Raw genomic sequence first — 11,700 nt, forward strand, 5'->3', positions numbered from 1 at the left:
GTTATACAGATCTATACTGCACTATCCATACAGGGCTGTGGGCCCATACCGTACCCCTGCAAGCATCTGATTACACATGTAGAAATCAGTGCCTGAGTTTTGCAGATTTTTGGTCCTAATTGAGATGATATCCAGTGTGTTCTGATTCTCCGATTCCTGATTTTGGCTATTCCAGACATTGTTGCATTCTCCGCTCCTGACCCAACCTCGTTATACTGATCACTTTCCTGTCTGCTGCCTGCTCCAACCACTGCCTGTTGTACCGGACTGAACCTATTCTATGTGACCTGACCCACAGCTTGTTCTGCTGCCTGTCCTATTGTCTGACTATGTATGTATTCACACCCTCAGGTACTGCACCTTGGTCTATAGTAGCATCATCTGCCACATTACTAGGACCACTTCCAACGCAACGGCCTGGGGACCACACAGCGAAGCCCAGATCCGAACTGGTGGGATTAAAGGGTGAAGACCTGGGTTCCTCAGATGTTGCGTCTAGATTTGGCTCTAAGCCTAACCAGTGTGCAGCACCGCGGCTCCACATTCGCTGATCCTGACAATATTTTCTTGGTTTCAACAGCAATTGTTTATGAGCAGCAATACAAGTGGGGAAATCCACTCTTCCTACACATTTCAGACCAACCACAAATAAAGACCGATCTGGTCTGAAACATGTAGGAAGTAGCCAAGGTCACCACTAGGGTTTCTGTTCATATACTTCACCCTTTGAGTAAAGAAGAAGCCCAAGAAGTATTGAGTGTGGGCTTCACTTTACACTATGTCATAGAGGGCATAAGTTGTAACAAGCTTCATGTCTGAATGGAGCCGAAAACAGCAAATCATTCAAAATCAGCACAAAAAGGGGAAATAAGTAGTAATAACAGTCGTAATAAGTCAATGTGACTCCATGGTTGTATGTTTAAGGGTTATTCAGTGGACTTTTGTAAAGTGTGGAGTTCCCCTTTAAGCCGTATTGCTGTCAGTTCACTTTACAGAAGTTGTATATAACTCTGTGTAGAACATCGAAGGCCTCACCTGACATTGCTGCTGCCTGGCATTCTTTCCATTTTACCCTAAAAGGCAAAAAACAAGGAAAAAGCGCTGGACAGCGAATTATAAAATAAAGCTCTACCTTCTGCGGAGAGCAGCAGCGCCCCACGAGCTCCCGATACACGGAAACATATATATTTACGGCCCACATAAACAACGCTTTGCTATAGTATCCACTGATAAAATGCAGGCTCCTATGGCCGGTCGGGGATAAAACCCACCGTTTGTGTTACTGGTGATATTTGCACATTTCTATCTGCTGTTTCGCCCACTGAAGGCTTCACTGTAAGGAATGTTTATGCAAAATGTACAAAAGCCTCATTTATCTTTGAATTTATCTAAAATCTCTATAAAAGGAGAAAAGAACAAATCCACAAAAGGGTTAATATCTTAATTTGCACAGATGACACATTATTACAACCAGAACAGAGAATGGATACGAACCATGGGAAGATTTAGGTTAAAGGGTATTCCGGACATTTAACCACTTGCAGTATTGATGGGCTATCCTCAGGTTGGGTCATCCGCAGTTAATTGGCGGGGGTCCGCTGCTTAGGACCCCCCCCCCCCCCCCCCGTGATAAGCTGATCGGAGACCCCACGCTCACTGCAGCAGGGCCGGACATTCGCATTGGGGTCGAAGCTGGAAGTGCAATAGAAGGTATAGCTGCCATTGATTTCATGGATCGAAGCCAGAAGTGTGAGAGAAGGACTTCCAGCTTCGACCCCGGAGTCAATTAAATCAGTGGGAGCCATACCGTCTATTGGGCTTCCAGCTCCGACCCCATTGTGAACAGAGTTGTCAACATCCATCCCGCTGTAAAGAGTGGGGGGGCTGAGATCAGCTGATCACCGGGGTCCGTGAGTCAGACCCCCAACGATCAACTATTGATGTCCTATCCTGGAGATAGGTCGTCAATAGCAAGTTCCCAAGAAAACACTTTAACGCACCGGTCCGTTCTAGTTTTCATAATGGTGTTAATTAATCAATACTGCAAGGGGTTAAATGCCCGGAATACCCCTTTAAGGGAAATCTCTCTATAATGAGACATATTAAAGAAGGCCATATCCGTACATTCTTAGATAGTCACCCCCTATGGCCACCTTCACACGGGCGAGAAAATCGTTCGAGACTTGTGCGTTGCGAGACACACAGATATGAACCCCATTCCTTTGAATTGGATCATACACATGAGCGATGTTTTCCCGCATGTCACTGCGATTCGCGAAACAAAGCCCGGCATGTTCTATCTGGCTGCGTGATCTCGCATTGCAGTGCCAGCCCTATTGAAAGCGGTGGGAGAACTCCGCCATCCTCCGCTGGGCTGGAGGATCCCTGAACCCGAGGCTGTGTTGGCATGAAAATGTCTCGCATCCTTGGGGAATTCACATGGTGGGGAGCGTGATATGGAGGCGGGATTCATGGCCCCGTATCGCGCTCGCCCCTGTGAAGTTAGGCTTACTATTGGAACAATAATTGACTACCCCTTGGATGTTTAAGGGAGCACTCCAGGCAAAAATGATGCCCTGTGTGATGCCTCTTAAAGGGCCGGAAGGGGTGGAGCATGACAGGAATTCTTGCTTTCACGCTTCACCTCCATAGGCCCTGAGCAGGCCTATGGAGGTGGGCCTATGATAACAGTATCAGATGAGAACACTTGCCTGCAGTGTTCTTTTAAAGGGGTTGTGCCAAAATTAAACATTATCCACTTATCTACAGGATAGGGGATAACCTTCTGATCATTGGCGTCCAACCGCTGGGACCTCCATGAAAACAGGGTTCAGAGTGTCCCCAACTGAATGGAGGGACGGTCAAGCGTACTTGTTGCTGCTCCATTCATTTCAATGGAACTGCCGGAGATAACCGAGTTCGGACTGTCAGTACTTGGCTATTTCTGGTAGTCCCAATTAAATAAGTCAGCAGTGTGCCCACTGCTCCTCCATTCACACAACAGGACCTCTATTTGGGGTCCCCAGTGGTTGGACCCACAACGATCATAGTTATCCCCTATCCTTGCTCAATGCTCTCCTGTGTATATAGTGGGCTGCGTACGGCAGTCTGTAGTCTGCCGATGTGTAGTAAACCGTGTATTCTGGTGGTGAAGTAGCAGGGAACTTACTAGTCCGAAGCAGCCTTTCTACTCAGTCTTCACCTGGATGTGGTGGCTGGAGGACATCTCACCCGGTGGAATGGGGGTCAGGGAACCCCATTATTTCCCAATTAAATAGCAACTTCACTTTTTAAAAACTTTTGACATTTCAGAGCGAAACCTCAAAAGTTGATCAGTGAGGTCGGGGGGCGACCGCTGTAGCCCTTCTGTCATCATTGCTCATCGGCTGCTGTCCATAAAATGTCTATTGAAGTCTATGCTCCGTCATCAGACGCCAAGAGGAGCTGACAGGCAATGACGACAACCAAAGGGGCACAGCGCTCGGTTAGGCAATGATGACAACTGAAGGGGCACAGCGCTCGGGTGAGTGTGTTAGCTCCTTAATTTGAGCGTTCATCACTCGGACTCCCCTCAATGTAAACTTTTGACATGTTGCTCTGACATGTCAAAAGTTTTTGAAAAGTGCAGTTACTCCTTGAAGGGGTCCTTCCACTTCTAGCTGTTTTCAGACAGCTCTGTACATTGTGCAGTGGCCCTTGTTGGTACTGCAGGCTGAGGATTCAACCTGCAGTACCAACCTGGGCCACTGTGCAAATTACGGAGCTGTCTGAAGACAGATAGAAATGGGAGAATCCCTTTCAAGCAACTGTCCAGGATTAGAAAAACAGAGCTACTCCCATCCATGAGCTGTGCTGGTATTGTATCCTACTGTGTGTCCCCAAAAATAAGACACTGTCTCATATTAATTTTTGCCCCATAAGAGGAAGTGTCTTATTTTCGTGGAGGGCTTATACTCACCTGGTCCGTGGCCTTGATGAGCGAATCACAGCCATTCAGTGATGTCATTCACTGAGTGGCTGTGAATGATTGAGAGCCGGCTGTGATTGGCTGGCGCTCGGTCCAATCACAGCGTTTGCTTTGCTGGAGGCAGGGTATTCAAAGCCCCGTCACCAGAAAGAAGAGGAGCTGTCAGAGCAGAGGACACTGCAGCTTGCCGCAGCGCCGCTGGAGACCATCGCGAGGCATCGGGGCCCCCGCAGACCAGGTGAGTATTGATTTTTTTTTTTTTAATGCAGGTTACATAGGGCTTATTTGTCAAGCCTCCCCTAAAAACCCGGAGTAGGGATTATTATCGGGGAAACACGGTAGGTCAATTTAAGTGAATGAGGCTGAGCTGCAATGCGAAACAGAGCCCTAGCTGTAAAGAGCCCTATGGTAGCCATTGGAGGTAGACATCTGATTAGCTCAGAGCATGCAGAAGCGGGAAGAGCCCGCCCACTTAGCAAATTCAAATACCTGATGTCTGCCCCCAGTGGCCATCAGCAGTGTACAGGTGCTGTTTATGTTAACCTGTCCTCTGCTACAAATCTAGCACAGTTTAACTTGACAGTGTGACAAGTTATCTATCTTACGCCACATAAAAAGTGATTGAAAGTTCAAATAAACTTAATGTGTTAAGAGTCCCTTTAAACTACATCCGTCCGTACTGATAACAGACCAGCTGGATGTATTGTGTAAGGCTGCAATTACACGAGCATTAGTTGTAACCGCTAGTGCTCACATTTTCCCGCCAATTGCCGGGTTGCATCTGCAAATGTAGCCTGGTATTTAGTGCTAATACAAGACCAGTAAAGGGGTTGTCCAATTGTAAAGTATTAACTATAGGACATCAATTGTAGATTTGGGGGGGGGGGGGGGGCATTGCCCAGGATTCACACAGATCAGCCGTTTGCCAGGCCAATGCACTTTTTCACCAAGTTGATTACCACAAGAAGCAGACATCCCCGTTCCAACTGCAGTGGCCAAGCTTGTTACTACAGGCACTGAACTGAATAGTAACTTAGCATGTAATACCAATCCCAGCCACTGCAGTGAGAACGGAGCTGCTTCCTGCAGAAATCAGCTCAGTACACAAGCACACTGCCCAGCAAAGAGGTGATCAGCAGGAGTCCCAGGTGGCGGATCCCTGCCAATCTGCTATTAATGTCCTACACAGAGGATAGGTGAGCAATAGTTTACAACTGAGCACCCCCTCTAACAGCGCTCATGTTATAGAAACCTAAGGGCACTATTACATAAGCGCTGCTAATGCTCTGGTAATAGTGCTAACTGCCAGGCTGCATCTGTGCTTGCAAATTCAGCCTGGCAATTGTCGGGATTGGCGTTCATGTAAGGGCACTATTGGGGACGTTTTACATGGAACGGAATAGTCCACAAAGCTTCCTGTGGAATCGAAAATGGCTTAAAACCCGCCTGCAATTCCCCATCAAAATCCACATTTAGAACTTCAGCTTTTGGCGTGGAATTCCGCAGCGGCAGATTTGCTGCGTCCTGCAATATAATTGCATCCCCTTACCCGAGCGCTAGCCGCTAACACTTCCATTTCCTGACAATTCCCGGCAGGAGCAGCCCGGCAATTAGCGCCATTACCTTCCTGTTAACGATGGCCGTGCACTCAGGTTGCTATTAGATGAGCGCCGTTAACGTTCCTGCAATAGCGCTAATTGCCAGGCTGCATTTGCAGCTGCAGCCCAGCATTTGTCAGGCACATGTGAGCGCTAGTAGCCGCCACCAGCGCTCCGGTAATGGCCCCCTAAGGGTTTGCTGTCGCTGAGCCATTCTCTAATATCTGGAAGATGGCTGCAAACCAGAAATTCACTTTAATTTGCAAAAAAAAAACTCCTTCTAGAGAAGAATTGGTTTTGCCGACGTGGCGATGTGTTTCCTCTTTCTTCTAATTTGATAATTAGTTACAGAATATTAACAGCAAGTTCCTATTAGTGAGTTGTAAACCCCACCACACACAAGTGGCGGGCGGCGAGCACAGAGAGCAGCCGCTCGCAGGAGCCAATGTGTTTGCTGGGAGAAGCCTGGGATGAATAAACAAGCCTTAGATGACAGTTGGGAGCTTCTGCTCGGCGCTCGCCCCGCTGCAAATATTTTACCTTATTAGGAGGAACTATATTATATTTTACGGAAAGGCTGCTCTTTAAACCTGCGTTTTTCCCCTTCTTGGTCTGGTTTCTCTTCAGGTTAAAATCAATATAGTTGTGTGTTGATTCTTGGTGTCAGAGAGTTTGGAGAGGGGTTCCTGAGAACCGATGCCGTTCTACTGCTAGCGCTCCGGTCACCGGCTGCAGCTGAAGCAGACTGGAAGCCGGCGGGGAGTCATAATATACTGATTTGTTCCTGCTGCGGTTTTACGTCAGAGCTCCGTTTTTCTGATACAAAGTTCCAAATCCCCTGCATAGACAGCGAACTGGAGGATAAACTCTTAGCCCCCGGCGGCTGCTATTCAAGGACAGTGTGGGGCGATTATTGAAATAATCCAGTCAGATGTGACCGACCCGGTTGTAAAAAATAATTGTGGATCGAGACTCCTGCATCCAACTTCCATTAAAGGTAATGGAAGTAAATATTGGGTTCTCTCATGTGCCCCCCAAATGTTCTTTGAACAACACTGGAGGAGGAGGGGGTGCTGCCGCTGGCCCAATGGTTAGCACTACCCTGTTTCCCAAAATATAAGACCCTGTCTTATTAATTTTTCATCCCAAAAAAGGTACAGGGTCTTATTTTTGGGGGAGGTCTTATTATACTTACCTAGCAGGCTCGATCTAGGTTCCTCTCCACATTTCCGACGTGCTTTCTCTAGTCGTTGGACGCTCATACATCACTTTATGGTTAGTAGATTCATAAATCCCGCCTCTAGGAAGCCCTGGCTGTGATTGGTTCTTCGACTGCTGCTCAGCCAATCAACAGCCATCACATTGGTTCATCCAGCGATGCATTGATTGGCTGAGCAGCAGTCGAAGAACCAATCACAGCTATCGCTTGGTGGAGGCGGGAATTATGAATCCCGTAACCAGGAAGTGATGTTGTATGTGCGGCTGAGGACTGCGGCAACCGCGCTGAACCTCTGGACAGCAGCGGGAGGGACCTGGACTGAGCCTACTAGGTAATGTATTCTTTTTTTTTTAATGTAGAGTGACTAGGGTTTATTTTTGGGGGTAGGTCTTATTTTCGGGGGAAACAGAAGTACTGTTTGTTGTGATCGGACCAATTTCTGCAAAATTGGATTGCATCATCCCGTTCCAATTTTTAGGAAAAATTGCCCAAAAATATAATCCGTTTGGGGAAGAAAGGGCAGATGTGTTAGCTTAGCACTGCTGCCTTGCATTGCTGGAGTTTTAGGTTTGAATGGGCAGCAGTGCTAAATCCAATTTAGCAAAAAATTTGCCCGATTTTATCACCTGGCCGATCATGAAGAGCAACAAAATTCAAAGAGTCTTATTGCATACAGTTTTATGATGGAGTTTAATGTATAAGCAGTATGCAGTAAAGCTCCCCCTAGAGGTGGCCGCAGGAAGATAGAATTCTATTTCGAACACAGACACTTGTATCTAGATTTAAATTGTTGTCACCACTTTAAGGCGAACCAAACAAGAATTAGGATAATAACATATAGAAAAAAAAGACGCTCCTGATGTGTAAACCAGCTGGCAATTCAGAAGAGTGCAAAAGCAGTGATGCCACCTGAAAAAGCTGTGACACATGTGGAACTCGGAGCTCGGATCAGCGCACACCAGGGAGGGAAGTATGAGGCTGGTTTCCCACGGAACAGAGATCTCACGAAAAAATGTCGGGATCACACGGAAATTCTGCGAGATTTCCGCAGCGGAAAAACGGCTTCAAAACACAAGCCATTTGGCGTGGGTTTAAAGTGGCTTTTCAGCTTGTATACCGCTGAGGAAGAGGTTCATATACCTCGAAACACACATATTGACATTTTTCAAGCCACCGATAAACAATCAGCGCCTGAAGAGTCTATCGGGTGACATTTCCATTCCAACAATTGTAATACATATGGCACCAATTTTTAACAGAATGTAGCGGCTTATGGACAGTAAAGGTGTAATGCTCTCAGCACCTACAGTGCTCTATGCTGGGAGTTGTAGTTCTGCAGCAATTGGAAAGTAACAGTTTGGAGATCACTGACCAAACAGAAGCAGCCAAACATATAAAAGCTGAAATGATGAACAAGACTTTCCATGCTGGATGTTTCATTAATCGCCGCCGTTCCAGCGAGGAGGACGCTTTGATACATTCGCCCTTATTCTGCACATAGAATGTGTTTTGCCTCATATTGGACATTTGTAGGGAGACGTTCTGAAATGTGTCGTGAGTCACAGCGGAGAGCATTCCTGCGATCCATCTGCCTTATAAGTCCGCTCCACACAGAACTGACAGCTTTTAATAACAACAGTTTTTATCTATTCATTTTTATTCTTAAATTAGAGCTTTTTTGGCTTTCCCGAGGGATCTTGTCCTTGAAGAGAAGGATTTATACCTCCAGTCCTTGGCGCTCCTCTCTATCTCAAAGTACAGTTCTAATACAAGACCGACTATTTATGGATGAGGGGAAAGAATAATCACCTCGGGGCGCTTTTAGACGAGCCGATTTAACGTTCCAACGCGCGAATGACGCCAGAGTTCGGTCATGCAGAGACGGTCAGATACATCGTTGGCGCGTTCAAACAAGAAGGCGTTCAGTCTTTTACATTCACTGTATAAGAACGACTGAATGATTAACTGAACGGTAAGCAAACGCACCAACGACGGTTTTTATGCCGGCATACAATAAACGACGAGCAAAAAGTGAATTATCATTCGTCGTTCTGTTGTCAGCGCGCATTCAGATTGAACGATAATCATTACATCTAAAAACACCTTAAAGGGGTTTTCCAGGTAATAAAATAAATCTTGTTATTTGACAATGCTATTGGATATCCTTGAGCCGGCTACCTGAACCAGGCGGGGATTGAACTCACAACCTTCAGGTCATGAGTGAGAGCTTAGGACTGCATTTCTGCAGCCTTAACACTCTGCACCACACAAGGCTCTATTGATGTAAGTATTCATGACCCATCATCAGGATAGGTCATCAATAGTTGAGCAGCTAGGGTCCATCGCTCGGGACCCGACCGATCAGCTGAGCGGGCGCATGTTGTCAGCACCACAAATACACAGAGGTTGGAGAGGAAGACTACGCACTGATTTCTATGTAGTGGCCGATGCTGCAGGCACGGCTTGCGTTGATTTCAATGAGAGCCATGTCTGCAGTTACAAGTGCCGGCCACTACACAGAGGTCGGCGCTGAGGCTTCCGCTGCTCCGCTCTTACCTCTGTGTGTTTGCTGCACTGACAGCATGCGGCAGCTCAGCTGATTAGTCATAGTCCCGAGCGATGAGCTATCCTGATGATAGGTCATTAATAGTATTTTACTCAAAAACCCCTTTAATTCTGTTGTTTTCAGGCAATGTCATTGATACAACTTAACTATGTTTTTAGAAGGCGGTGGACGCGACTGTTTATTGGTTCCTCTCTCTATCGCATAGGCACAACCTGCGGCCACAATGGGAAATGCAGTCCAAATGTAGCTTCTGTTCCGTAAGTGGAGGGAACGCGGTCACATTGCATCTACTGCACATACAGGTATCTGAGTTTAGCGTGACGTAACGCGCCGTCATAGCGTTCTGTGCCACGATTTACACTTTTAATTGCTTTACAACAGCTTTGTGTTAAATAGAACAGCTTTTTAATAGCTCACGGTAATTTGTCACAGAAAGTTCTGACAATCAAGTTAAACTTTGCTGCATCTGTAGCCTCGCTGCTGCAATGTAGTCAGGGGAGAATTATTAGGAGAGCGAGAGGGGCGACCCAGCACCCAGCCCCCCCTCATATTCCAAGCAGTTGGACAGGATGAGAAAGATGTCAAGTCGGCCACCAATCTAAGAGGTTTAATATATGACAGAAAAAAGGATTATGCAACTCATTTATTTATTACTGTGACCTGGCTACATGCAACCGGAGCGGTCACACAGGGCGAAGGCCATGCCGCAATGTCTTGTGTGGGGCTACATGAATCCTCCTGGCTCGCTCTCATCTCTGTTGTGAGCTTGGTTCTGGTGTTGTAATTTATGTACTGAGCTTGGTTCTGGTGTTGTAATTTATGTACTGAGCTTGATTCTGTTGCTGTAATTTCAAAACTTAGTACATGCTGTAATTTATGAGCTTGGTTTGTGCTGTAATTTATGTTATGGGCTTAGGTCTGATGCTGTAATTATTATGAGCTTGGTTCTGGTGCTGTAATTTCTAAACTTGGTACAAGCTGTAATTTATGTTATGAGCTTGCGGTTGGTGCTGTAATTTCTGAGCTTGGTTCTGTTGCTGTAATTTTTAACCTTTTACATGCTGTAATTTATGCTATGAGCTTGCTTCTGGTGCTGTAATTTCTAAACTTGGTGCACATTGTAATTTATGTTATGGGCTTGGTTCTGGTGCTGTAATTTATGTTAGGGGCTTGGGTCGGGTGCTGTAATTTTTAAACTTGGTACACGCTGTAATTTATGTTATGGGCTTAGTTCTGGTGCTGTTATTTATGCTATGGGCTTGGTTCTGGTGCTGTAATTGTTATGAGCTTGTTTCTGCTGTTGTAATTTATGTAATTCCTGAGCTTGGTTCATGCTGGGCTTAGTTCTGGTACTATAATTGCTATGAGCTTGGTGCCATGTACCTAAGGCCGGCACTGCCTATTACTAAGAGTCAGCGTTCCACTGTCCTGTCCCCACTAATCTCTAGAAGTTGAATGGTCAACATGCATGTTTATTGCTGTAAATGGGAGAGAAGTGGCTGCCAGACAAGAAGTAGCACTTATCTCTCACAGGATTGTCTGCACTGAAATCCAACACGCCGGACCCCCCCCCCCTCCACCCCAACAGCAGACTTGGGTCGGGCCGCCCTCACAGATTGTCATCGGATTCTGCTCATCTACTTTTCTCTACAGTTCCAAAAAGTGTTAAAGGGCCCCTGTGGGTGTTTTATGCTGAGGGCAGCGCCCAGTAGTGACACCGATTCTCGTGGTCAGTCACTTATGGGTGATGTTTTTGGCAGGTTCCGAGCACTGAAACAGCTACACCCGGTAAGAGTGGAGTCCGGCTTATTCATGAGGCGCTGCTAACCCCGCCCACTTGTCATAAGTGACATTTTCTCGGTATGCAATTTGAGGTTGAATTCACATGGTCGAGTATCGTGCAGAATGATATATAGTCATATATCGCGCATGAAGAGGACCAATTGATTTCAATGATGTTATCCAGATGAGCGACGGCATGCGTTCCACCGCAATGTGTGCGCACCGCTCTGAGCAATCAGGCGGACGTGCGGTGACTGCTTCTTGACATCACCACGCACACACCTGACCGCTCAAAGAGGCGCACACACATTGCGCTAGAACACAGAAGGTGGAGCTGGAGACGTCACTGAGGGGTTAATTTGCATTAAAACCAGAAACAGTGCCAATATTTTCTAGTATTGCAGCCGAGTCACATTTCCTTGAATGGAACTAAGCTGCAATACCACATACAGCCAAATGGACAAGGGTGGCGCTGTTTCTGGAAAAAAGTTCTGAACCTTCCTATGTTGCCACCATCAGATATTGCGCAGGTGGAGATACACTAAATCTGCTTCTGAGCTTTCGGACA

The sequence above is a fragment of the Eleutherodactylus coqui genome, chromosome 6, assembly GCF_035609145.1.
Source record: "Eleutherodactylus coqui strain aEleCoq1 chromosome 6, aEleCoq1.hap1, whole genome shotgun sequence".
NCBI classification, from domain to species: Eukaryota; Metazoa; Chordata; class Amphibia; order Anura; family Eleutherodactylidae; genus Eleutherodactylus; species Eleutherodactylus coqui.